This window comes from Oncorhynchus gorbuscha, linkage group LG16 (genome assembly GCF_021184085.1).
Source record: "Oncorhynchus gorbuscha isolate QuinsamMale2020 ecotype Even-year linkage group LG16, OgorEven_v1.0, whole genome shotgun sequence".
Lineage (NCBI taxonomy): Eukaryota > Metazoa > Chordata > Actinopteri > Salmoniformes > Salmonidae > Oncorhynchus > Oncorhynchus gorbuscha.
The window spans coordinates 4,738,694-4,766,399 of NC_060188.1; the positions used below are offsets into that span (position 1 = coordinate 4,738,694).

Genomic DNA, 27,706 nt, shown 5'->3' on the forward strand with positions numbered 1-27,706 from the left:
CTGCCACCCCGCCCGCCCTCCCACCACAGCTCTCCTCTAACCTTGGTATCTAAAGAGTTAACGAATGGATTTAGGGCCGTTCGCAGCCGACCCCTGCATATGCTTATCCTACCCTCCCTCCCCTCTTACAGAAACCTGTGGCTTTGGTTACATCGGAGTATGTCGTCGGATTTAAGTTTGGCGTTTGAAATCCAGAGGCTTTCTCCCCAGTTTCCCCTCCCAGTAACCCTCCCTCCCACCCACCCTCACAGAGACACACAGGGTCGTGGGACTTGTAGTCTGAATGGACAGGAGCCAGGGCCAGTCCTCTCCTCCTGCCCCCACGATCAGGGCAGTGCAGTAACACAGATGGATGAGTTCCCCCAGTAACCCTCCCGTAGATTAAACCTGGAGAGGAGAAAGTGGGAAAGGGGTGAGAGGAGGAAGAGGAGTGAATAAGAAGAGGGAATAGGAAGAGAAGGAGAAGAAACAATGTTTTTATTTATTCAGGTGAACAGAGAGAACTTGGACTAAACATAACATTAGGATTTGGGGAAGGGAAGCTGATCCTAGATCAGTTCTACCTAAAGTGTCATTACCTGACAGGCGTGTCCTGTGTCGGCGAGGGGAACTACACGCCATAGCAGGCCGACAGCCTCTCCTTCAGCAGAGGGGGGAATTGTTCTGAGAACTGCTGCCAGTTCTCCTCCCCCACCTGGTCCTTGAAGCCATGGAGGATCTACAAAAACAACAAAGCTTGTAAATCAAGGTGAGGTACATGGTCAGAGGACTTCAGCGACTGGCAAAGCTGCTTCTCTTTTGTTTTCTTAGCACCACACGTCTCAGAGTCTAAAATATCCACAAGATATGTTCAGATTTCGAATGTCTGTAGATAAAGATCATCACAGGCTGTGGAGAAAGAGGAGCACTAGGTCGACTTAGAACCCAAGTCTAGACCCTTCGTATTCTGAGGATCAAACATACGGGTGAGATTTGTTGAGGCTTACCTTGTAGAACATGTCTCTCAGATCGTCCTTAGGACTAACCCAGGAGGCCACAGCATCACAGAAGAAGATGAAGTCCTGAAGAGACACCAACGTTCATATGACAACATCCAACATTCATCCACATTCCCTTATCGCTCATTTAGCAGCCAATCATCCTTCAATGACACCAAACGCGCTAGGTTGGATACAATGTGTCTTCTCTCACCAGTTATCTGAGAGTCTAAATTACATCCACACTAGTTATTTAGATTTCAAATGTCTGTTTAGAGTTCATCATAGACAAGAGCAAAGAGGCAACACACTCAGGGAATAAAAATATAACAAGTCCCGGACCCAGTAAATACATGTTGCTGTGTGGAACGGTGTTCAGAAGCCCCTCCCCCTCACCTGAACCACTCCAGCGGGTTGACTCCAATCATCATGCAGATTCCACGGAACGCAGAGTCTTTCTCCTCATTGTCCCTGATGTTCCTCAACGATGTGCACCAGGGTCTGATAAACTGTTGCAGCATGGGAGACACCTCCTGTGGACACACGTAGCCCAGCCTGCCGATCGTAATGGCTGTCCCAAGTGAAACAGGAGTGATGATTTATGTGGCAATAACTACAGGGCCATAACAACAGGGTTTAGAACAATCACTTCCGTGTCAGAAGTGTTAGTCACACACTCAGACCTTAAACTTCCACATAGAATATTTCAGATTTCGAATGTCTGTTAGAGAGATCATCATAGGAGTGGACTGAAGCCTAAATAGTGGTTTTGTCTATGGGGGTGGGGGGGTTAAGCATGCGTGTCTGTGTGAGTACCATACCTGTATTCTCCAGGAGGGTCTTGGGTGTGTTAGGTCTGTTGATGATCTCCACCAGGTTGTTGAGGACCAGCCCAACATAGGGTTGCATGTCTGCTCCTACAGGCACCGAGGAAAACACCACAATCAACCAGCTGGAAATTATGGCATTGCTCGCCATACATGGGTTCAATTACTATTGGAAATCTTTCAGATATTTGGAGTATTTTCTCAAGCCTGCCTGGAGCAGCAAATGGACAGGGTCTGAACTTTAGGGACTTTTCTATTGATTCCTTTCTAACACAATCAAGCAGAGCTTAAGTATTTCAAATGATTTCAAATAGAATTTGAAGCCAGGTCTACAATCAATCCCCACATCAGCACTGTCAAGTATTCACTGTCATTTAGAGTATTTATAGTGTCATTACAATCATTCCTATCAAATCACCACTACCAACATGATTTACTGATGGAGTCAATCTGGTGAAGTTGCTACAAAAATAGGGTTCCCGTGATTTCTGGACAATTTCCCAAAATGGCCGCCACCTGTAAGCAATGGTTCCCCCTAGCTCACCTGAGCAATCTCCTTCATCCTTCTTGTCAGTTCTCCCTGTAGAGGTATTATAGCACAATGTCACTACACTGTACTACTGCTGGTTGGCCTGCCATGCTTGCACACACCTGCAGGCCTCACTGTTACAGAGTCCAATGGTAGCAGGACCCATCACTCAGGCATCTTGCAGCACACTGTAGTCAAGGGAGATTGGCTCACTCGTATGACAGAGGGTCATTGAGTTCATGGGTTATAGAGCAAGGGCAGCCAATCAAATCGGACATAGTTAGCTACATGCTCCATCCAAAAGACACCAAACCCTAGCATCACACACCGTAACACACGCGGCACCATAATCATCTGTGTGTTCGTCCCTATGTTGTGACCTCAGTCACACTCAGACCTTCAACTTCCACATAGAACATTTCAGACAGTCTGTTAATAGAGATCATCATAGGAGTGGCTGGTTGTCTGTGTGTGTTATTATGAGAGTTAGAGGGAGAGGAAAAGCAGACATAGTGAGAGACATTTTAGAGTGGTTGTGAGGTAAAGGGTGGGTGTGTAAGAAATGAAGACTGCAGTAAGGACACACAGCAAGCAGTAACTCACCCATCTGCATGGCGATCTCGCCAATGGCCCAGGTAGCATTGTTACACACAGAGATGAACTCTGGGTTCAGGTTTAGGCCCAGGATCGGCATGAACTCGGCTAGAGGGGAGAGACAGGTTTATATACAAACGCTAAACACAACTTGTCACACAATCACCGGTATACACACACTCCCACAAACACACAGGTTCATTAAACACACCAACATACAAATAATACATAAACTACTAGCCATTCCAACACACACCTCAGCACCAGTACCTTTTCATGACATTGACAGTGAATGTCTTCACTACTATGGTTGACTCACCAATGCAGGGTTTGACATGAGGGAAGCAGGCCTTGGTCAGGTCACCCAGCAGGGCAAAGGAGCTCTGTCTCACCTCTGGCATAGGGTCCTGGAGGAACGCACAGTTAGTCTCAGACACATCTGGTTAAAACAACTATTTTGAACTTTTCTTGACACTCCAAAAGCAAGAAAATCAACTTCCAAAAAATTGCGAACGGCAACAAGCGATACGGCAACATATACTCCTTCAAGTTGACTAATTTCACATTTTCAAAATGGCCGCTGACAGTTGGCACTTGGGGCCCGGTGTACCTGCATGCACTGGAAGAGCAGGGTCATGATGTTGCTGCGGGCCACCAGCTGGTCCACACTGCCCCCCAAGCCCTCGGCCAGGCCACTCAGCAGGTCCAGGGCCACAATCATGAAGTCCTTGTCAGGAGCTTCGTACTGGTCAGGGTGCTGGTTGTACATCTGGAGAGAGGAGACGGACAGAGAGTCAGTGGGTTTTTGGTCACAGTTAGGACATGGAGCCAAAACGTACCATTTGTTTAATAAACTGCTGAATAAACGCAGTTTACACTAACTCATGCTTTGTGGTGTAGAATACATTTGCAAGTAACATTTGTTTATAGTCTAAGTTACAATTCATATCTGAAACCAGGCTTCCATCCAAACCTTCATGTGTGTAAAGTACATGTCGGATAATAAAATCAGTCCCGACAGGCATGATGGAAAGAGAAAATGTGTCTGTCAACTTTCCAAATGTGGACAACAAAAAATACATTAAACAATGTGGAATCTTTTTGCTTCGGTAAAATGTATTATGCGAGAAATGGCGGTGGAACAACTTGTGTAAATATTGAAATAGCATCATACTGAAGGTATGTGTTCCCCCACTACGACACGATCAGACGCTTGACTGCAGTTTGAAAATGTAAACCGAGATCTACAGCTCAGATTTTTCTTAACCTCGACTTAAAAAACCTAAGCCTATGCAACATTAACCAATTAAATCAGTACTGTAGCAATGAGGTTTGTGTAGTAGGCTATAGGCCCAAAACATTATCACTGCATATTGGCTATGCTTGAATTACCCTGACAATTGTCTTATTATATATTTAAAATGTAGGTATATGCTCACACTGGTAATATATCACCTATTGTAATACTTGAGGCATAGCAAGGTTAGCATAATATGCGTTTGTTTTTCACTGGACTGATGGCCTGCATCTAATGGTCAGTCTGAGGGGAGGAAGGGAGTAGTGGTGAGGCTGCCATTCACCAGACTCACCATCTCTCCTCTCTACCTCCCTCCCTCCACTGAGAAGTGGACAGTCTGAGGGGAGGAAGGGAGTAGTGGTGAGGCTGCCATTCACCAGACTCACCATCTCTCCTCTCTCCCTCCCTCCACTGAGAAGTGGACAGTCTGAGGGGAGGAAGGGAGTAGTGGTGAGGCTCCCACCAGACTCCCTCTCACTGAGAAGTGGACAGTCTGAGGAGGAAGGGAGTAGTCTGAGGGGACAGTCTGAAGGAAGGGAGTAGTGGTGAGGCTGCCATTCACCAGACTCACCATCTCTCCTCTCTACCTCCCTCCCTCCACTGAGAAGTGGACAGTCTGAGGGAGGAAGGGAGTAGTGGTGAGGCCAGCATCTCTCCTCTCTACCAAACTCTGAGGGAGGAAGGAGTAGTGGTGAGGCTGCCATTCACCAGACTCACTCTCCTCTCTACCTCCCTCCCTCCACTGAGAAGTGGACAGTCTGAGGAGGAGGGAAGGGAGGCTGCCATTCACCAGACTCACCATCTCTCCTCTACCTCCCTCCTCCACTGAGAAGTGGACAGTCTGAGGGGAGGAAGGAGTAGTGAGGCTGCCATTCACCAGACTCACCATCTCTCCTCTCTACCTCCCTCCCTCCACTGAGAAGTAGACAGTCTTCCAGCTGATGGCCAAACTAAAGTCGCACTGCATTTTTTCTGCCTCATGTACCAATTTATAAAGTTAAATATTCCTTGATATTAAAAAATAAGCTGTTAATAAGAACAAGCTTATCGGAACACTTGGTTTCTAAAAGTTTTGAACAAAATGGTCACAGTGATGAATAACAGCTTAAACATGAACTTCCTCGTAATTTTTATTATATTTTAATTTGACCTTTATCTCACTTGGCAAGTCAGTTAAGAACAAATTCTTATTTTCAATGATGGCCTAGGAACAGTGGGTTATGGCTTGTAGTCACTATCGCTACAACTCCCGTACTGGTTCTGGAGAGACGAAGGTCGAAAGCCATGCATCCTCCGAAACACAACCCAACCAAGCCGCACTGCTTCTTAACACAGCCCCTAACCAAACCGGAAGCCAGCCAGCCCAAATGTGTCGCAGGAAACACCGTGCACCTGACAACCTGGTTAGCGTGCACTGCGCTCGGCCCGCCACAGGAGTCGCTAGTGCGTGATCCCTACCAGCCAAACCCTCCCTAACCCGGATGACGCTAGGCCAATTGTGTGTCGCCCCACGGACCTCCCGGTCGCGACAGAGCCTGGGCGCGGACCTACATTCGCCGGTGGCACAGCTAGCGCTGCCATGCAGTGTCCTAGACCACTGCATCCTAGACCACTGCATCCTAGACCACTGCATCCTAGACCACTGCATCCTAGACCACTGCATCACCCGGGAGGCCCGGTACATGGAAATTGAACCACGACGTCATCACAGCCTTTAATTGAAATGTTTACATTTTATTCCTTTAGCAGAGCAACTTACGGGAGCAATTAGGGTTAAGTGCCTTGCTCAAGGGCACAGACTATTCACCAAGTCGGCTCGTTGATTCAAACCAGCCACCTTTCGTTTAGTGAACCCAACACTTTTAACCACTATGCTACCTACACGCAACAAGTCAACTGGATGGAACCATCTCATGTGGGAAAACGCACATAATGTTTTTATGGCACGTGCCGAATATTTGCATGAAAATCTGGTCGCCAATTGGAAGGAAACCTACCTATAGCTGGCTTATTTTGTAACAGTTTGCTGCTATACATTAACATGGTTCTTCACTGAAGGCATGTCTGGTGATTTAATGTGTATAAACTTTACTAGAGAGAGCAATAGTAATGGTGTCTTTTTGTAGGCACTAACTCCACCAGGCTAGCCTAGTGGTTAGAGCGTTGGATTAGTAACCGGAAGGTTGCAAGTTCAAACCCCCGAGCTGACAAGGTACAAATGTGTCGTTCTGCGCCTGAACAGGCAGTTAACCCGCTGTTCCTAGGCCGCCATTGAAAACACAAATTTGTTCTTTAATAAAGATAAAATAAAAATAAAAACCATGGCTCGTTGGACAAAGCCTATGGGAAAATGAATCATTTTTGGGGGATAAAAGCCAAAAATAAGGTCTCTGGTAAACACAGGCTTAGGAGATCTTATACATTTTGTTTTATGAGAATCTTCCACGAACGTCACTTCTTGTGAATTGAACTATTAATGCAATGAAAACAAGCACATAAAGGCTTCATAATTGTAATGAACCGACTGAGTTACCCGGGGTAACTCGTATCCAGTTTTTAGGATAACAAGCTGTCGTGCTCTATAGGTTCTTACCATGGCCTGAGCGAGGTCTTCTGGACCAGGGTTACACAGCGCTGGTAGACAGGCTCACAGTAGGGCAGGAAGCCACTTTGCAGGGCCGTGGCCACTGACGACAGGCACTGGGGAGGCAAAGGGAGAGACAGGGTTAGTTTGGTGGGCGGGGGACAGAAACATCAAAAATACAGCCTGCATATCAACAGATCAAAGTAGTGTCCTGTCAGTGTGTCCTTTCCCTCTTCTGCACCGATCTTAAAGGGACAGTTCACAAATTTGAAGATGTATTTTTTTTTATACCTAGGTAATATGAAAAGAAATATTCAAATTCTTAAAATTCCCTTTAAGAAATAGCATTATTTTGCTGTTCCTGTGATTTCATATCAACAAAAGGAATGGAGCGAGTTGATTTATAACTTCTCAGATAGAGAAGTCAGTCAGTCCCCGTTTAGATCTCATGAGCTAATGAATTTTTTTGCAAAATCACATCCAGACGTTAACATTTTTTAAATTAGTTTTTTTATAAACAAACCCAAGATCGACCAGAGCCTGTCATTTCCAATGGGAGGAAATCAATCATAGTGGGCAGAACAAGCAAGGAGGTGGGTAGCGCCAAGCACCAGCTAGTGAGATCCTATTGTCACATTCTTGTACATATTTGCATATTTTCACGAGGGAATGCCTACTCTGAAGTGAGTGTGTGCAATAAGTAAATTTGCTCTTGTACTCCTAAACACACATTTGTTTTACTTTGGCAACAGGTAAAGTCTCAAAAACACAGTCCAGTCTGTTACAGATTCTAGTTTTAGAAACCGAAAACTGTATGGAGATCAAATGTTGCGTCGATGAGAACATGTCAGACTAAATACATGTTGCTCCATCTTCTCCCACAGCCGGCAACTGGGCTTCCTCTCATCATATCTGGTACGTTGATGAGAACATGTCAGACTAAATACATGTTGCTCCATCTTCTCCCACGGCCGGCCACTGTGCTTCCTCTCATCATATCTGGTACGTTGATGAGAACATGTCAGACTAAATACATGTTGCTCCATCTTCTCCCACAGCCGGCCACTGGGCTTCCTCTCATCATATCTGGTACGTTGATAAGAACATGTCAGACTAAATACATGTTGCTCCATCTTCTCCCACGGCCGGCCACTGGGCTTCCTCTCATCATATCTGGTACGTTGATGAGAACATGTCAGACTAAATACATGTTGCTCCATCTTCTCCCACGGCCGGCCACTGGGCTTCCTCTCATCATATCTGGTACGTTGATGAGAACATGTCACATGTCAGACTAAATACATGTTGCTCCATCTTCTCCCACGGCCGGCCACTGGGCTTCCTCTCATCATATCTGGTACGTTGATGAGAACATGTCAGACTAAATACATGTTGCTCCATCTTCTCCCACGACCGGCCACTGGGCTTCATCATATCTGGTACGTTGATGAGAACATGTCAGACTAAATACATGTTGCTCCATCTTCTCCCATACTGGGCTTCCTCTCATCATATCTGGTACGGAGTTGAAACGCCAAGCGGATGCTTCACACTGATACATCCAGTGAAATATCAGTCTGTTCTATCCAACGCTTCGATCCTTAAGATGTGTGGTACAATAAGATGTGCAGTATAATACAGACCATTGGAAGCACAACAGTCACCCGTTTCCATTGTTATGCTTTGAGTGGCTCTAAGAGCTAAAGATCATTTTAAAAATCAATAAAAATGACCTACAACAAAAAACCAGCCTAATGCCCGATCTCCGGCACCAGTTATTTGTCAGCTGAAGAGGTTAAGGAGACCAGTCCTACCAATATGCTGCTGTGGATCAGAAAACGATCTCTAATTAGCATCATATATGTTCAGATGAGAACATGTCATCACTTCCACAGCAGCAGCTAAACGCAAAGTCTTTCTGCAGTCTCTGGAAACACACACACACACACACACACACACACACACACACACTAGCAACAGCCTACCAGCCACTTAAGGAGTTCTAGGCTTTTCCCCAACATACCAGATTGTCCTTCAGCAGAATGTCATTATTTTTGGTCTCTGGCTCACGAGACTAGCAACAGCCCTGAAGCAATGACGGCAAATACCACAAAATCAAAACTAAGAATGATCCACCTCGTGATGCACCAAACATGGTTGTATATAATGTATATTATAATGTATATACTAATGTATATATGTATATAATAATGTATAACCTCCAGAAGTGGAAAGAGATCCTTGTCCTCGTCCTTCAGCTCATTCCATTTGGCAATGAGGGAGGCATCAGCTTCTGGATGTACTCCTGTAGCGGCAGAGAGGAGACAGTCATTATACAGTCCAGTAATATTGTGTCTCCTCACCATAAAGATGAAACCTGTGTAAACCAACCAGGGTGAGGTTGTGACGTAGCGACACGTAGCGATGATTTATATACGTGTCTTCTCTCACTAAACAACCTCAGACTGTAAAATACATCCACACTGGTGATTCAGATTTCCAATGTCTGTTTAGAATTCATCATAGAGGACAGCAGAGAGGCATAAAGATGAACCTATGAAAAGTAACCAAGGAGGTTGTGATACAGCAACATCGCACCACAACAGAGGATGTTGTACATCATAAGGCGGTAAGGAGTTGTTGGCCATGAAGCTGATCCAGCTTGCTGATGTTTCTAAGTGCTAGTTTGCTAACTAAGTGAAAATCCAGACTCACAGGCTGGTTGAGATGGTGTCCTACGGAGTCGGCGAGCGTTCCGATGGCGTCGTAGAGGATGAGCAGGTTCTTGTGCTGGTACTTGCCGAAGGCGAACACCAGCGTGTCCAGGATGAAGCTGAGGTAGGGCACCAGCTCTGTACACGCTTCCTCCTCCAGGGTGGCAAACGCACTGAGGGACGCAAAGGCCAATGGGTCAGAGTACGAGAATGGACACGTCACACACAGACATTAATACAGTGGACACTCAATAACATCTGCTTTAACTTCTTGGTGACAGGGGGGGGGCAGTATTGAGTAGCTTGGATGAATAAGGTGCCCAGAGTAAACTGCCTGCTACTCTGTCCCAGATGCTTATAATATATGCATAGTATTAGTTGTATTGGATAGAAAACACTGAAGTTTCTAAAACTGTTTGAATGATGTCTGTGAGTATAACAGAACTCATATGGAAGGTGAAAACCCGAGAAAAAAATCCAAACAGGAAGTGGAAAATCTGAGGCTTGTAGTTTTTAAAGATCAGACCCTATTGGAGATAGTGGGATATTGGTTCTGTTGCATTTCCTAAGGCGTCCACTAGATGTCAACCGTCTTTAGAAACTGGTTTGAGGCTTCTACTGTGAAGTGGGACTGAATGAGTCAGGTGTCTGGCAGAGAGTCACGCGCTGGTCACTCACATTCCACATGAGGTATCTCCGTTCCATTGCTTTTCTACAGACATAGGAATCCTCCGGTTGGAACATTATTGAAGATTTATGATAAAAAACATCCTAAAGATGGATTCTATACTTAGTTTGAAATGTTTCTACAACCTGTAGTATAACTTTTTGAACTTCTCGTCCGACGTTCGGCTGGACCTGAACGCGCGTTTGGATTTGTGTACTAAACGCCCTAACAAAAGAAGCTATTTGGACATAAATTATGGACATAATCGAACAAATCAAACATTTATGGTGGAACTGGGATTTCTGGGAGTGCATTCTGATGAAGATCAAAGGTACGTGAATATTTATAACGCTATTTCTGACTAATGTTGACTACCCAATATGGCGGATATCTTTTTGGCTGCTTTGTGGGTCTGAACGCTGTACTCAGATTATGGCATGGTCAGCTTTATCCGTAAAGTTTTTTTGAAATCTGACACAGCGGTTTCATTAAGGAGACGTAATATTGTATTTTCATCAACATTTATGATGAGTATTTCTGTAAATTGTTGTGGCTCTATGCAAAATCACTGAGTGTTTTAGAACTACTGAATGTAACGCGCCAATGTAAAATTAGATTGTTTGATATAAATATGAGCTTTAGCGAACAAAACAAACATGTATTATGTAACATGAAGTCCTATGAGTGTCATCTGACGAAGAACATCAAAGGTCAGTTATTAATTTTATCTCTATTTGTGCTTTTTGTGACTCCACTCTTTGGCTGGAAAAATGGCTGACTTCCTGTGACTTGGTGGAAAAGCCTATTTGAAATCGGACACTGTGGCTGGATTAATGAGAATTTTATCTATAAAATGGTGTAAAATACTTGTATGCTTGATGAATTTTAATTATGAGATTTTTGTTGTTTTGAATTTGGGACCCTGCACTTTCACTGGTTGTTGGCGAGGTGGGACGTTACCGTCCCACATTTCCCAGAGGTTAACGACCAAGCTGGCCTATACACAGCCCTTTAGGAGACCAGTCCTACCAATATTCTGCTGTAGATCAGAAAACGATCTCAAATTAGCATCATATGTTCAGGTGAGAAACATGTCATCATTTCCACAGCAGAAGTCAAATGCCCAGTCATACTGCAGTCTCTGAACACACACCCCATCTTGAGCGTTTAAATTGAGCTTGCCTTGAGTGCCAGGGTTGAACTTTTGGGACTATTCCATTGGTTCCATCACAGCAGGCAAGCTCAATCAAGCACAGCTTAATTAATTGGGACGGTGGGGGGCAGGTCTGACTGTCATAGCTGAAACACATTGACAATAGCAAACGGACACTCCCACACACACAGTACACACCTGCAGGCGGCCTCCTGCACCCTCTTGTTGCCGTCCAGTATCCTCTTAAGCAGCTCGGTCATCAGGGGTTTGAGGTGGGAGTCTGGGGGCTGGCTGACCACCCAGTGGGCGTAGCGGGACAGGGTCCAGCAGGCGATGGAGCGCACCAGGGCCTTCTTGTCACACAGGCATGCAATGAGGTGGGGGAGGAGCTCCGGGAGGTAGGGCACCATGCCCTGCATACAGCCTGGAGAGGAGGGGTTAGAGAGAGTGTTTTTGTCACAGACACAGGATGAGGTGGGGGGAGTTCTGGGAGGTAAAGCACAACAATGCATGGAATTTTACATTACCTTTTATGACGCTGTTTTAATATTTGGTTTGTGATTGGGGGTAGGGAGGGTATGAGGTCAAAGCACATATTGGAGATAAAACCTAAATATTAAGTGATCAGTTTAACCATGACACATTGTCTTTCCCTGGTGTATTTGTGAAGAGATTCAATTGAATATTGCCATCTGTGTATCGCTTAGGCAACATTCAATTCCTCTTTTCATGTCGATAAAGTTGGATAGAATTTGAATCTAGCTAGCCTGAGGCAACAGTAGCCTGACAACACTCAATTGTTGGCCAAGTCTATTATCAACACAAAGCCACGTGAAGGACAGCCAGTCATCTGGCTTAGTGTTTATACCTTTTAATATAAAATATACTCTGATGGAATCCAATTAGTGTACATCCTATTAGTGACGTGTTAACTGGGTCAGCGCAGCGGAAAATTTATGGCATTACACCTACTCTGCATTAGGACACGTCTCCCTCACTGTCAACATCTGCTGTCTGCCGATATTAGTGTGTTACTGACTAACAGACAGGGGTCATAAAGGGCTGAAGAATGAGAGAGAGACAGTAGAGCCAAATCACAGTGGAGAGAGAGAGAGACAGTAGAGCCAAATCACAGTGGAGAGAGAGAGAGACAGTAGAGCCAAATCACAGTGGAGAGAGAGAGAGACAGTAGAGCCAAATCACAGTGGAGAGAGAGAGAGACAGTAGAGCCAAATCACAGTGGAGAGAGAGAGAGACAGTAGAGCCAAATCACAGTGGAGAGAGAGAGAGACAGTAGAGCCAAATCACAGTGGAGAGAGACAGAGACAGTAGAGCCAAATCACAGTGGAGAGAGACAGACAGTAGAGCCAAATCACAGTGGAGAGAGAGAGAGACAGTAGAGCCAAATCACAGTGGAGAGAGACAGAGACAGTAGAGCCAAATCACAGTGGAGAGAGAGACAGTAGAGCCAAATCACAGTGGAGAGAGAGACAGTAGAGCCAAATCACAGTGGAGAGAGAGACAGTAGAGCCAAATCACAGTGGAGAGAGAGACAGTAGAGCCAAATCACAGTGGAGAGAGAGAGAGACAGTAGAGCCAAATCATAGTAGAGAGAGAGAAAGTGTAGCCAAATCACAGTGGAGAGAGAAACAGTAGAGCCAAATCACAGTGGAGAGAGAGACAATAGAGCAGCCACTGACAAAAAGGACCGACAGCACCACTGCTAAGTCAATCTGAACTGATCTAACGCAACAAGGAACTAGACCAGACATGGGCAAACTACGGCCCGCGGGCCACATACGGCCCGTTAGGCTTTTTAATCCGGCCCGCCGAACTTGTCCAAATTATAGTAAAACCTCATTTTTTCCCCTTTCCCTGCAATGCCCACGTTTCCCCAATAGATGGCGCACTCAAAACACATTGACCGTTGTTGGAGTGGCGCGTATCTCTTTATTTCACTTTAATTTTCACTTCGTTTCACGTCACCATTAAGCCCTTCTGTGAAAATGAGCGGACCAAAGAGAAGGAAAGTGGACAGCGAATGCCGAGTGTTTAATAAGGAGTGGACAACAAAATACTTCTTCACTGAAGTCCGATCAACTGCTGTATGTCTGATAAGCCAAGAAGCTGTTGCGGTTTTCAAAGAGTACAATATCAGCCGTCACTTTGCCACGAAGCATGCAAACTATGCTAGCAAGCAGTCAACACAAGAACGGGCGGCTACTACTCAGAGGTTGGCAGCTAATTTACAGAGTCAACAGAACTTTTTTCACCGACAAACTGCAATTCAAGAGTCAAGTACCAAGGCAAGTTATTTGCTGGCATTCAAATTAGCAAAGGCTAGCAAGCCTTTCTCCGAAGGCGAGTTTTTGAAAGAGTGCATGGTAGAGACAGCAGGTCTCTTGTGTCCGGAGAGCAAAGCCAAGTTTGAAAAAATCAGTTTAGCACGCAGGACAGTGACTCGCCGCGTGGAACTGATTGACGAAGATATAGTCAGCGAGTTAAACAAAAAGGCGGAGTCCTTTAAGTTATATTCACTAGCACTGGATGAAAGTAACGACATAAAAGACACTGCTCAGCTCCTAATTTTTATCCGAGAGATTAACGACAGTTGAGATAACGGAGGAGCTTTTGAGCATGGAATCACTGAAAGGGAAAACGCGAGGAGAGGACTTATGAACAGGTGTCTGCTGTCATCGAGAGAATGAAGCTACCTTGGAGTAAACTTGCCAATGTCACCACGGATGGATCGCCAAATTTAACTGGAAAAAACATCGGGCTGCTGAAAAGAATCTAGGATAAAGTGAAAGAAGAAAACCCTGACCAGGATGTTATTTTACTTCACTGCATCATTCATCAGGAGTCTCTGTGTAAGTCTGTATTGCAGCTTAATCACGCCGTGGATCAAGTTGTAAAACTTGTTAACTTCATACGAGCAAGGGGACTTAATCATCGTCAGTTCATTACGTTCCTGGAAGAAACTAATGCGGATCACCAGGACCTACTTTACCACTCTCGCGTCCGCTGGTTAAGTTTGGGGAAAGTGTTTCAACGAGTCTGGGAGCTCAAAGACGAGATTCGCTCATTTTTTTATTTAATGGGGAAATCCGAAGAATTCCCCGAGCTGAGCGACAAACTGGCTTTGTGACTTTGCGTTTGCTGAAGACTGATCGATCTTCAGTCTGACTCCGTCTCAAAGGAGAAGTTCAAGTCTCTTAAACTGAATGACTTTTACGCTTCACTTAACGAGACCGCGTTACCAAACCTCCGGAGGACGGCGCAGAAGATGCTGGTGTTGTTTGGCTCGACCTACGTGTGTGAGCAGACGTTTAGCGTCATGAAAATCAACAAAGCCCATCACAGATCCAAGTTAACTGACCAACACCTCAGATCTGTCCTGAGAATTGCCACAACAAAACTAACTCCAGACTTTGATGCACTGGCAAAAAGGGAGACCAACAACACTGTTCCCACTGAAATGGTGAGTTTTTCTGCTGCGTTATGAAAAAATGCATATGGAAAGTTTGGAAGTGCGTCTTTTAATTAAGAGCAATGCGCATTTACGCACAGCAGCGGTACAGTAGCTTAATTAACACGCCGCACATCGCTCTTAATTTAAATTTACATTTTCAGCTGCAGGTAGGATATTTAATACAGCCTATGTCTGTGTGCTTGGCAACGATACACGTGTACTGTTTGCGCGTGAAGGCGAGGGCGTCCGTGGCGAGTTTGTAGAGCGCGCGGTCAGGACAATCCATCCATGATTTTGCGGAGTTTAACACAAGTAGATATTATTGAGCTTGAGTATTTCGTTGTGTAATAATATGTTTTGAATGTTGAAAGTGATTCCATTTTTCAATAAATGTTGATTTCTTTAACTTTGCACCTTCGATTGAAACTTATTAAAAACAGACGCAATCTTGATAAATCACAGTGCGTATGTTATTTTAATCTATTTACATTTCCTCCTCCCAGTATCTGCGAAATAGTATGTAAATGCCATATCTTGCATATTCCTTGAGACAAATTTATTAACTGATAAGGGCTATTTTTCACATTTGAAAGACAGTTAATAAATTGGGTTGTAGTGTTCTTACTGTGCTATGAGGTTTGCACACACTACATTTAATGCTTTAGTATATCCGGCCCAAACACTCCTCCAAATGCTCCTGGCCCGGCCCCTCTGTCAAATTTTAGAACCCATTGTGGCCCGCGAGTCAATAAGTTTGCCCACCTCTGAACTAGACTGATATTAGAGACTAGCAGAGAGCCCGCAGGGACAGAGAGAGCAGTGTTCATTTCATTGACACCTATTTTTCAGTGGCAAGACAAGATGATAACTGACAAAACAGACCCAGAAAACACTACAATTCACCAAAATTATTTTTCATTTACGTTGATGAAAACGAGACTAAATACTGACAACAATTACTTGTTTTTTACCTGCTGCAGAGTAATGTGTTTTTCTGCCAATAGGGCTATTGGGAAGAAAATCATGTGATAGGATGTTATGCAGAACGATATGTTGGTAGGACAAGGCGATGTATGTTTGTGCACATGGAAGTCAGTGATGTGTGTTCACTATCGGTTAATGAGGCATGAAAAATGTGATGACTAAAATAGGACTACATTATAAAGACATTTAGTGGACTAAAATTGCCCACTATTTCAGTAATTTTAACAATAGCTACACTACATCATTATTCAAATGACAAAAATGTGACTAATATTTTAGTCAAAATGACTAAGACTAGATTTAAAAAGAGTGGCAAAATGATCAGAGTAGAAGTCTGACTGTAGGAGACCTCTGGATTAGACAGAATAGAGAAGTCTGACTGTAGGAAACCTCTGGATCAGACAGAGTAGAGAAGTCTGACTGTAGGAGACCTCTGGATTAGACAGAATAGAGAAGTCTGACTGAAGGAAACCTCTGGATCAGACAGAGTAGAGAAGTCTGACTGTAGGAGACCTCTGGATCAGACAGAGTAGAGAAGTCTGACTGTAGGAGACCTCTGGATCAGACAGAGTAGAGAAGTCTAACTGTAGGAGACCTCTGGATCAGACAGTATGAATACTAACACCATCATTAACAGTCAGGAGTTACATAGAATGCATCATATCCAGAGAGACAGTCAACTCTCAATGGAGTGAGAGAGGAGAAAGAACCACTGTACTGAACGTCATAGGAGAGCGAGAAGAGAGCAGAGCAACAGAGCAGAGAGTAGCATACAGAGAGAGATCTGATAGAGATGGTGCCAAGAGAGAAAGAGTCCAAAATATGGAGAGGGAGACACACATAAGGAGAGAGACTGAGCAAGAGATCTATGTGAAGTGTCAACAGTGTGATTGATTGATTTCCTAGTCCTTACCCTCAGCGATGGCCCCCAGCACCAGGATGCCAGACTCCTTGGTGACCCAGTCAGGGAGAAGAGAAGGCCCTTGAGCAGGGGCAGCAGGTGAGGCAGCAGCTCGTCTCGGAACACATTGGCCAGCACATCCAGCGCTGCCGCCGAACACTTGCCTACGGGGAGATAAGAGGGACAAACCTTTAAAGGGATAGTTCACTCAAACTCTGCACCGAAGTGCTCTATGTTGAAAACTTGACTGCAGGGATTGTATTAACAGTGGACTAATGAACAAAATACTAAAGACTGTTTTAGAGTGAACGAGCCATTTAATACTCTTTTCACACTACTGAATCTGGGCCACGTTGTACAGGTCTAACCAGTAACAGATTCTCCAAATAAAACAAAGGTGTTGAAGGAGACCAGTCCTACCAATATGCTGCTGTGGATCAGAAAACGATCTCTAATTAGCATCATATATGTTCAGATGAGAACATGTCATCACTTCCACAGCAGCAGCTAAACACAAAGTCATTCTGCAGTCTCTAAACACACACACACTAGCAACAGCCTACCAGCCACTTAAGGAGTTCAAGGTTTCTCCACAACAAGTCAGATTGTCCTTCACCAGAATGTCATTGATGTTGGCGTCTGGCTGACGAGACTAGCAACAGCCCTGAAGCAATGACACAGCAATTTCCATAAAATAATGTCTAAGAATTATCCACCTTGTAATCTAGTTATGGAACCGGTAAAAAGCTAAATCATTTGGGTAAAGGCTACGTGAAATAACACTCATATACAGAATACCACTTCCATGTTGTTTTAGTTCTATAGACACCATTGTGATAACAGGGGTCTTCCACCGTTCTGGTGCATCTCTGCAATACCACTTCCATGTTGTTTTATTTCTATAGACACCATTGTGATAACAGGGGTCTTCCACCGTTCTGGTGCATCTCTGCAATACCACTTCCATGTTGTTTTAGTTCTATAGACACCATTGTGATAACAGGGGGCTTCCACTGTTCTGGTGCATCTCTGCAATACCACTTCCATGTTGTTTTAGTTCTATAGACACCATTGTGATAACAGGGGTCTTCCACTGTTCTGGTGCATCTCTGCATGCCAATCGCTCCATTTCCAGACAGCAGCAGGGAGCATCACTGATGTCATCACTACTCTGGCTGTTCAGGGTTCACACTGTCCAATCCGCACCTCCAGCTCTACTGCTAATGAGACGCTGGGGAGCAGTGCACTAACAGTGGAGAGAGCAGCCAAACAGGGAAGTACCGGAGTCAGTGCTGGCAGGATGGTGTGAGAACTTTGTCATTGTTCCAAAGGAATGACTATCAAATGTATATTACGCCGTTTAGACCCACGTAGAGCCCGCAGCAGGCAAGACCCACGTAGAGCCCGCAGCAGGCAAGACCCACGTAGAGCCCGCAGCAGGCAAGACCCACGTAGAGCCCGCAGCAGGCAAGACCCACGTAGAGCCCGCAGCAGGCAAGACCCACGTAGAGCCCGCAGCAGGCAAGACTCACGTAGAGCCCGCAGCAGGCAAGACTCACGTAGAGCCCGCAGCAGGCAAGACTCACGTAGAGCCCGCAGCAGGCAAGACTCACGTAGAGCCCGCAAGACAGGCAAGACTCACGTAGAGCCCGCAGCAGGCAAGACTCACGTAGAGCCCGCAGCAGGCAAGACCACGTAGAGCCCGCAGCAGGCAAGACTCCACGTAGAGCCCGCAGCAGGCAAGACTCACGTAGAGCCCGCAGCAGGCAAGACTCACGTAGAGCCCGCAGCAGGCAAGACTCACGTAGAGCCCGCAGCAGGCAAGACTCACGTAGAGCCCGCAGCAGGCAAGACTCACGTAGAGCCCGCAGCAGGCAAGACTCACGTAGAGCCCGCAGCAGGCAAGACTCACGTAGAGCCCGCAGCAGGCAAGACTCACGTAGAGCCCGCAGCAGGCAAGACTCACGTAGAGCCCGCAGCAGGCAAGACTCACGTAGAGCCCGCAGCAGGCAAGACTCACGTAGAGCCCGCAGCAGGCAAGACTCACGTAGAGCCCGCAGCAGGCAAGACTCACGTAGAGCCCGCAGCAGGCAAGACTCACGTAGAGCCCGCAGCAGGCAAGACTCACGTAGAGCCCGCAGCAGGCAAGACTCACGTAGAGCCCGCAGCAGGCAAGACTCACGTAGAGCCCGCAGCAGGCAAGACTCACGTAGAGCCTGCAGCAGGCAAGACTCACGTAGAGCCCGCAGCAGGCAAGACTCACGTAGAGCCTGCAGCAGGCAAGACTCACGTAGAGCCTGCAGCAGGCAAGACTCACGTAGAGCCTGCAGCAGGCAAGACTCACGTAGAGCCTGCAGCAGGCAAGACTCACGTAGAGCCTGCAGCAGGCAAGACTCACGTAGAGCCTGCAGCAGGCAAGACTCACGTAGAGCCTGCAGCAGGCAAGACTCACGTAGAGCCTGCAGCAGGCAAGACTCACATAGAAGCATGCAGCAGACACAACCCTCCTGCTCCTTTCATCTACCGTATCAATGTGTTTCCTCTAAGGCATCTCCACCCTGGCTGCGGTGGTTTCAGTAACTGTCGGCTTTAAGTCAAGTCCAACTCACGTAGGTTCCAGTCAGATAATGTATCGTCATCATCATCGTCGTCTTCATCGATGTCCTCTCCCTCCTCGCCCTCTCCGCCCTCGTGCTGCAGGGTGACGGTGCGGGACTTGTGGAAGCGGGGCTTGATGTCCTGCTCACTGTCTGGCACAGCCTCGTCCTCCTCCACATCACCCTGGAGAGAGAGAGATGCATCATTGCTGTGTGTTTTATTTTTCTGGTCCGAGGTCTGTGCTGTGAAACATGACAGCATGCATAAGAGATGGCTATACAGCACAACAATATCTGGGATCAGGCTAATATTTAATAACTTAGGCCAAATGCGGTTTCAGTTCAGGAGGCTAAGACATTCTCACTCTAAAAAGCACGCTGAACCATGGACATATGGACACAGCTTAGTGCCAGAAACAGCCAGAAGGGTATTAATGCAGTCAAATGAGTAACTGTGACTTCATGACCGAGGACTAGGAGTCAGAGTAAGGAGTGCCGGCAGGGAAATCTCCTCTGGGTTAGCCTGGGTGTTGTGTTGTGGAACTGGGAATGTGTGGACAGTTGACCGAGGGAAAAACTGTGCTACAGTATTAACTGGCATTAACCAGATACAACACTTAGGTCAGAGAGCACGAATACGTCAAACATCAGTCGAGTCTCAAGCATAAAGCTGCCATCACACCAAGATCACCAGTAAGAAGAGAGGGTGGGAGGAAAGACTTCTGGGTCATGTTCATTCAGCACACAACTGAACAAATGGTCCGAAACAGGGAGGTACTGTCTTGACTGGTCCTTTTCGTTTCCCCGTTGCAAAACGTTTTGCTCGTGTGCCCTAATGAACACAACCCTGGTGGGGGGAAATAGTTGTGGTGTCATCATTCACACCCAGAACTGAGAGACAGGCTCACCTTCAGCAGGATAATGTCTATCTCAGAGTACTTCATGCCGTTCACCAGGATAGGAATGAGCCTACAGGAGGAGACAGAAAAGACACCATTAGTCAAGCCGTCTTCCTACTGTTGGTCAATCAGCAACACTGCAGTTCTTGGTTCCATATAATAATGGATTGAAGTTACAGAGCGTCAGATGTGGCAAGTGGGCTGCAGCTGTCTGGATCAGACAGTATGAATACAACAGGCATCACTGACCATCACAGTTAATGTGTTATGCATCATATCCAGACAGCATGGGAAGGGCAGAGGTTAAACTTCATGAGATGTCTGTACTGCAGCTAGCCAACCCTTTAACTGTCGTCAACATTCTGTTCCTCTGAACATCACACCTAATAGGTCATGAGATGTCTGTACTGCAGCTAGCCAACCCTTTAACTGTCGTCAACATTCTGTTCCTCTGAACATCACACCTAATAGAACACAGTGAAGTGTGTAAACAGAATTAAACACTAGGAAGTATAGGACCTCTATGGGAATGTTACTCTTACATGATGTACTATTGACTAACCTCTGTCCCCCTCTACACCTCTGACCTGACTGTCCCCACGCTCTCTACATCACGTCCAGGTGATGCTGTATGTTACAGGTATGTTTAGGATTACTCACTGCACCAGGTGTCCAGAGAGCACCTCTTTACAGATGGGCTGCTCAGCCAAGGTGAGCCAGAACTCACAGGCCTCCAGAGAAACATTCTCATCCGGGTCCTGTGTGCGCTGCAGCATGTACTGGTAGGGGAGAGATAGACACAGCAGTGTCAGGGATTGGATGATGGGGTATGACATTAGTGTCGGACATGCTGATTGGTCAGTGGGAGAGTAAATAAGGAAGTGGTTGTCTCACCTGTATGATGCTGTGCATGTGAGGGATTAGCCGGTCGATACGGACCTCCAGCAGCATGACCAGAGCCCGGCACACGTTCTTCCTCACCTCAGAGTCCTCGTCTGTAGCCAGCGCAAACAGGCTCTGAGAGACAGAGACACGAAGAGAGAGAGAGACCAGAGAAGAAAATGAGACAGATGTCAGTCTTGAATCTACAGTTACCCTCAACACCATTGATCACAGTACACACCATTGTCTAGACGATGGACATGTAAGAGGCTGTAGAGTCTGGATTAGACCGTATGAATACAACAAGCATCAATAACCATCACTGTCAAGGTGTTCTGCAACATAGCCAGATGAGCAGATCAGTGTTCTTCAGCGTCACCACCATAGAAGTAGAACTACTAGAATGGGAATAGCCCATTGCTATGGTCAACAGTGTTGTGCGTTGCCTGATGCTCACCTCTATGAAGGTGTCGATGTTGTCCATCAGGGCCTGGGCTCTGCCGATGATGAACTGGTTCACACAGGCGATGGCATGAGATCTACAGGCAGAGAGAATAGCACCATGAGTAACAGAGTTTTACAAAGGGAGCAAATTAATGTCTTTGAAAACAGTGGGATAGTAGGTGGAAACATTTTGAAAATGACAAAAGTTCCACGCAACGACCTAAGCTGGTCCAATAAGAACACAGATGTGTAATCCGGTGCAAAACGTTTTGCTATGGTGTGCTATGCTCTACTGCACAACAGTGAGAACAGAGAAACAACCAGTGGCGTCTGGTTGTAGCCTGTTCCCAGATATGTTTGTGCTGTCTTGCCAACACCTAGTCACTGGCATAACAATGAACATAGGTGTTGGCAAGACAGCACAAAGTGATCTGGGACCAGGACAGTCTGGAGGTACAGGGGACCTGGGACTGGCCTGATCTTAGGGCTGCAGTGCTTAAAGAACTGCAGGAACTTGGGGATCATGATGTTGAGCGGGCGGTTGAGTGCGTCGCTCTCCAACAGCTCCGATGAGTCCTCGCAGATCTTCTGCAGGGCTCCAAACGAACCCTGATCAAGAGAACACACGCAGACAGACTGAGTCAAACTCAGAGCAACAGAGGGGAATGAAGTAGGATGATTGGAGGCAATAGGCTACAGGTCTGGATCAGACAGTATGAATACAACAAGCATCACTGGCAATCACTGTCAAGGTGTTCTGCATCATATCCAGATGGCATGGGATGTGGAGAGAACGCTACTGAAACATTTACAGGTAGAGAGCGGTAAAGGAGAAGGGATATGAAGATGGAAGGAAGAAAAAAGGGACAGGAAATGAGGAGAAAGAATGTGACAGGAAATGAGGGGAAAGAGTGTGACAGGAAATGAGGGGAAAGAGTGTGACAGGAAATGAGGGGAAAGAGTGTGACAGGGAATGAGGGGAAAGAGTGTGACTGGAAATGAGGGGAAAGAGTGTGACAGGGAATGAGGGGAAAGAGGGTGACAGGGAATGAGGGGAAAGAGGGTGACAGGGAATGAGGGGAAAGAGGGTGACAGGGAATGAGGGGAAAGAGGGTGACAGGGAATGAGGGAAAGAGGGTGACAGGGAATGATGGGAAAGAGGGTGACAGGGAATGAGGGGAAGAGGGTGACAGGGAATGAGGGGAAAGAGGGTGACAGGGAATGAGGGGAAAGAGGGTGACAGGGAATGAGGGGAAAGAGGGTGACAGGGAATGAGGGGAAAGAGGGGAAAGAGTGTGACAGGAAATGAGGGGAAAAGAGAAAAGCCAGGGAGGACAAAAAATGAAAGAAAAATGAAGGGTGACAGACGAAGGAGGAAGAGAAAGGGGGAGAGGCTAGAAAAAGATGTGAGTGTGTGGTAGGTAGGTAGCTCTGACCTCACAGGTGTTGTAGTCCTCAGAGTTGAGCAGGTTACACAGCTGGGGCAGCAGCTCTGGCCAGGTCTGCAGCTCCCCTTTAGAAGTGATTGTGGTGATCAGGATACCTGCGAGAGAGGGATGAAGAAAGAGGTTAGGAACCAACAATCAATCATAGGGTGGTCTGGTCTTAATACTCTCTTGGAAGGGACACTGCCATTCTCACTGGGCACGTTCATTTTGCATTGCCCAGTGACTAGGTGGGCGGAGTTTACACATTTTAGACCATTCCATTGGTCCTTACGTGAAATCTCCACCCATTCAGGGCACCAGGCAAAGCAAAACGTTTGAGCCCACTGATCTGGAAGAGCGTCTGCTAAATGACTTAAATGTAAATGTAAGTGGACAGGTGAACGTAAACCCTCCTGAAGGCTTCCACCTATGCTGTCTTGTCAGACCAGATGTAGGGAAACAGGGATGTACAAGAGATTTAAGGAATCCAGAGACCTCTGGATCTGACAGAGAAATGCTAACACCATCATTAACAGTCAGGATTTATAAAGAATGCATCATATCCAGAGGGCAGGATAGGGGGGTGAGACACATTTATTTTTGGGGAGATGAGGTGAAGATACAGTTGAAGTCATAAGTTTACCAAATACATTTAAACTCAGTTTTTCACAATTCCTGACATTGAATTCCAACTTCAACTGTAGCTACTAAAGGGAGAGACAGCTAGAAAAATTAGCCACATTAAAGCCACAGGACAGCAGTTACCTGAGACAATGACACAGATGTAACGCATGTCAAGACCCCACCCCAACTCACCCACCCACCCAGAGCTCACAGAGACACACACACACAGACACACACACTGACTCACCGATAGTGGCGCGGATGAGGGCGACGGGTCGCCTATGTTGTTGAGGCATTCCTGCTTGATGAAGTCAGCCACGGCCGGGGGAAGTTCTGGTAGTGGGCCTTCACATTGTTCTTCAGGATCAGACCACTCAGAGAACGAGTGGGTTCATCTGGAGAGGGAGAGCAGGAGAGGATGAGGTGCGGGGAGGAAAGGATGAGGTTGGGGGAGAAGGAAGGAATGATGAGGTCATGGGGTAGAGGAAGAAAAGAAGAATGTCAGAGATGCAGACGAAGGCCACAGCAACGTGCATTCAGAATGACACGCAGCAGCCTAGAGAACCACTAATAACAAGGCTAGCAGATAATGACGGCATGCTGACCAAAGAATGGAAACAGACAAAGAAACCCAAAAGGACTTTTGAGCTCAGAAGTAATGTGTCCTAATGAACACGACTCAGGCTACCAGATGCTCAACTAGAACATATAAACTCAGACAGACAGGGCTCTCACCTTCAGTTTTCAGTCTTGTGAGCACAAAGATTAGATAGTTGTTGAAGTCAGGGAACTGGTTGAGCTGTTCAAGTTTCTGACAGAGCGGTTAAGGGAAATGTGACATCACAGACATCTCACATGATGCTCAACTCAAACAAATAACTAGGGACTACTTTCACTGCAGCACTAATCTACGGGTGACATTTAGACAGAGGAAAAATACCACTTGTTGAAATACTAAGTGAGGCGCTTATTTCATAAGTTAGGAATGCAACGGATCTGTGATTTCATCACATACCGGCTAAGTTCAATTCTAAAGCTACAGAAATGGTTTCCGCACCTTTGTATAGGTTGTACCATATGAACAGTTTTGAAATAACTGCTGTTATAAGTAGCGTTACCCATGGTCCCTAATGAGGACAAGGGTTTAAGTAAGTAATAAATTGGCCAGTGGGAGTTATGGATTGGAGGGTTAAGATTATATGCGATCCTAACAGAGGCTAAATCTATAGGACCAGACAGAGTAGAGAAGTCTCTGTAGGAGACCTCTGGATCAGACAGTATGAATACTAACACCATCATTAACAGTCAGGAGTTACATAGAATGCATCATATCCAGAGGGGAGGACAGTCCGCGTGACTGTCTTATAACACCATCTCCACTTTAATACACTGTCAATACAGGCCCCATAGACAGATCAATGCCAACTGAACTAGATGCAATAATCATAGAATAATATGCCATTTAGCAAGCGCTTTTATCCTAAGCGACTTACAGTATTGTGTGCATATATTTTACGTATGGGTGGTCCCAGGAATCTAACCAACTATACTGGTGTTGCAAGCGCAATGCTCTACCAACTGAGGACCACAGAAGTACCACTGCCATTCCACTAACCCCACCCTCCAGTCAGTGTCTGTACATGAGGATACTTGTTGCACTGCTCTCTGTGTGGCCGTGTTGGGGGACTGGGAGTCCTTGAGGAGCTGGAGGACCTGCTGGAGTCCCTGTTCATCCGGCTGCCACTCCATCCTGCATGGGGAGCACACAAACAAAGTTACAGATATTGGAATTATGTCCCCAGTTACTGATAAAAGATACTACACAAGGAAAAGTAGAGATAGAGTTATACTAGAAAAGAGTCAGTCTGCAGGGACAGAGAGAGTATAGGAATATGACTGTATGAGAGACCTCTGGAACAGACTGCATGAATACTAACACCATCATTAAGTTATGCATTTTAAGTGTGCATCATATCCTGTGGGTCAAGTGGTCTCAGAATTCTACAGTAAAGTTAGTGTAAATAGCATTGCCAAAATGAGACAGGGTTGCATCATACATGGCACCCTATTACTTACTGGTACATTACTTTGACCATGGCCCATACAGGTCTGACCAACATGGTGCACCATGGGGAATTAAGGTGCAATTAGGGAAGTAACCATGGGCTGACTGACCTTTCTATAGTTTAAATAATGTATGAGGGTTTATAAACAGATGCTTCTGTGGTGTGGCACAGATTGGCACTGAGATATATGACAAAACAAATCAATAGATTTATATGTAAATCTAAAAAACAGGCTACAAAATCTACATGCTCTTGCAGACAGATTCCCAAATTGAACATTAAGGAATTCTATGATTAAAATATCGACTGCCAGACTAAACGCCATGTGCTGACTAATGATTTGGAATTCCGTGGCATTATGCGATTGAAGGTGAGCCATGCACATGGCCAGAGCAGGGCAACAAAAAAAGCGCCATTTGCACTCGTTGCCAGGAGCATAAGCTTGCTTCTACCCGGAAACGGGGCTATAAGGCTGTGCAAACAGAGCACAAAATCTGTGGGAGCTGGAGTTTAAATTTGGAATCAGATTGTGGCAAATAAAACGAGGCGATGCTCTACTTTAGACGAGGAGTAAAATATCTCCGTGACCCAGCTTAACCGCCCTAATCCTGCCCCACCCCCCACGACACCGGGTTCCCTTCTGCCGGTGTGCTGCAATATAGTTAGTGATCCTTGGACTTGGGCGACTTGAAACAATTGCCGCCCTACAACTTTCTTTAGACACAACACAAGTAACGCTAACAAGCGGATATTAAACACCAAAAACGATCTGATAGTGGGAAGTTTAACAAACTGGACAACCATCCGACTAACGTTGGCTCTATGGTTATATTAATTCCGACGTTCTAACTATAACTAGTCACGAAAAAAACAAAGTACTGGCCATCCGGTAGCTATTCGGATCAACGCCACTGAAATTAACCCTTCTCACCACGGCAGTCCCCGGCTTCAGCCACACAAATGCAGTAAAAAAAAGGCCAAGTATGCGGCCTCGACACTACCAAGGAGTACAAAGATGGGTTAGTTAGCTAACGCTATAAAACTAAGGCAGTCGATATATTATTCGATTTAACATGGCAGAGAATTAACACCGACTGAGAAGTAATCTAAACAAAGTTACTAGCTCCTAAGTTTGGCTAGCTACTCTACTGCTAAACATGGCTACAAACGTTGACCAAACTAAATAATAACATATCTTTCCAAATTTGGCCAGTGGGATACTTTGATTTTGTTAGTAGCCAACTTCACAAGAATCCATAGCTAAATCCCATCGAGTATCGACAAACGGTAAATTCGTTGATGTTGCGATTTCTTGCTAGTGTGGCCCAATGCATTCATGTGCTCTCGCTAGCTAATAAGCTAACGTTAGCTAGCTCACTAGCCCGAAATTGTCAGTTTGTTAGCTAGCTAATGCTAACTAAGCTATTTCGACTCCCAACGCTTAACGTTACCTGCTTGCTAATGTGACCAATTATTCAGATATCAATCATATTTCGTCTTATTTTATTTAATATACTTAGATAAACACATTACACGCTACGTACAATGTTGATTTGTAGACTGAAGTTTCTCGACGGGGAAGCTTCTTTCTCGTGCTCGTCCTCTCTTGTACTACAGGTTTGAAATGAACACGCCGATTCTGTCGGACCCACTGACCCTTTCCGGTTTCCGTTCACTTTCTTCTTCTTTGGTGGGGTTTAACGGCGGTTGGCATCCGATATGTTGCATTACCGCAACCAACTGAACCGGAGAATAAAGTCATTATACTTTGTGATATAACAAATACAAATTATCCCGCTAATTTTTAATCCTACTCATAAAAAGAAATACCATCCCATTCCGTTAATTTAACCTGATCTAATCAACACCAGGCCAACGGCCTGGGAGTACAGGACACTACCATTCAACACCCCATTTAACTCTTCTGCAGTAAAATATTGTAATCCCAAATACTTCTCCATAACTGCAACAGCAACACTTGTTTCTGTGACTTTACGTTCCATACCCAGGTGGTGAGGGTAGGTAACAACATCTCCACCCCGCTGATCCTCAACACTGGGGCCTCACA

The 27,706-nt window shown here is 45.7% G+C and overlaps 4 non-coding genes and 1 pseudogene across 4 annotated transcripts; all 5 read right to left on the reverse strand.

Annotated features, from left to right (window-relative positions):
- Nucleotides 1–305: 305 nt before the first annotated feature.
- On the reverse strand, nucleotides 306–27,338 carry LOC124000548 (annotated as a pseudogene).
- On the reverse strand, nucleotides 16,396–16,466 carry LOC124000965. Its single transcript, XR_006832727.1, has one exon. It is a non-coding gene; the product is annotated as a small nucleolar RNA SNORD41 (small nucleolar RNA).
- Nucleotides 20,407–20,477, reverse strand: LOC124000964. Its single transcript, XR_006832726.1, has one exon. It is a non-coding gene; the product is annotated as a small nucleolar RNA SNORD41 (small nucleolar RNA).
- Nucleotides 22,223–22,293, reverse strand: LOC124000968. Its single transcript, XR_006832729.1, has one exon. It is a non-coding gene; the product is annotated as a small nucleolar RNA SNORD41 (small nucleolar RNA).
- LOC124000966 lies at nucleotides 24,838–24,908 on the reverse strand. Its single transcript, XR_006832728.1, has one exon. It is a non-coding gene; the product is annotated as a small nucleolar RNA SNORD41 (small nucleolar RNA).
- Nucleotides 27,339–27,706: the final 368 nt, after the last annotated feature.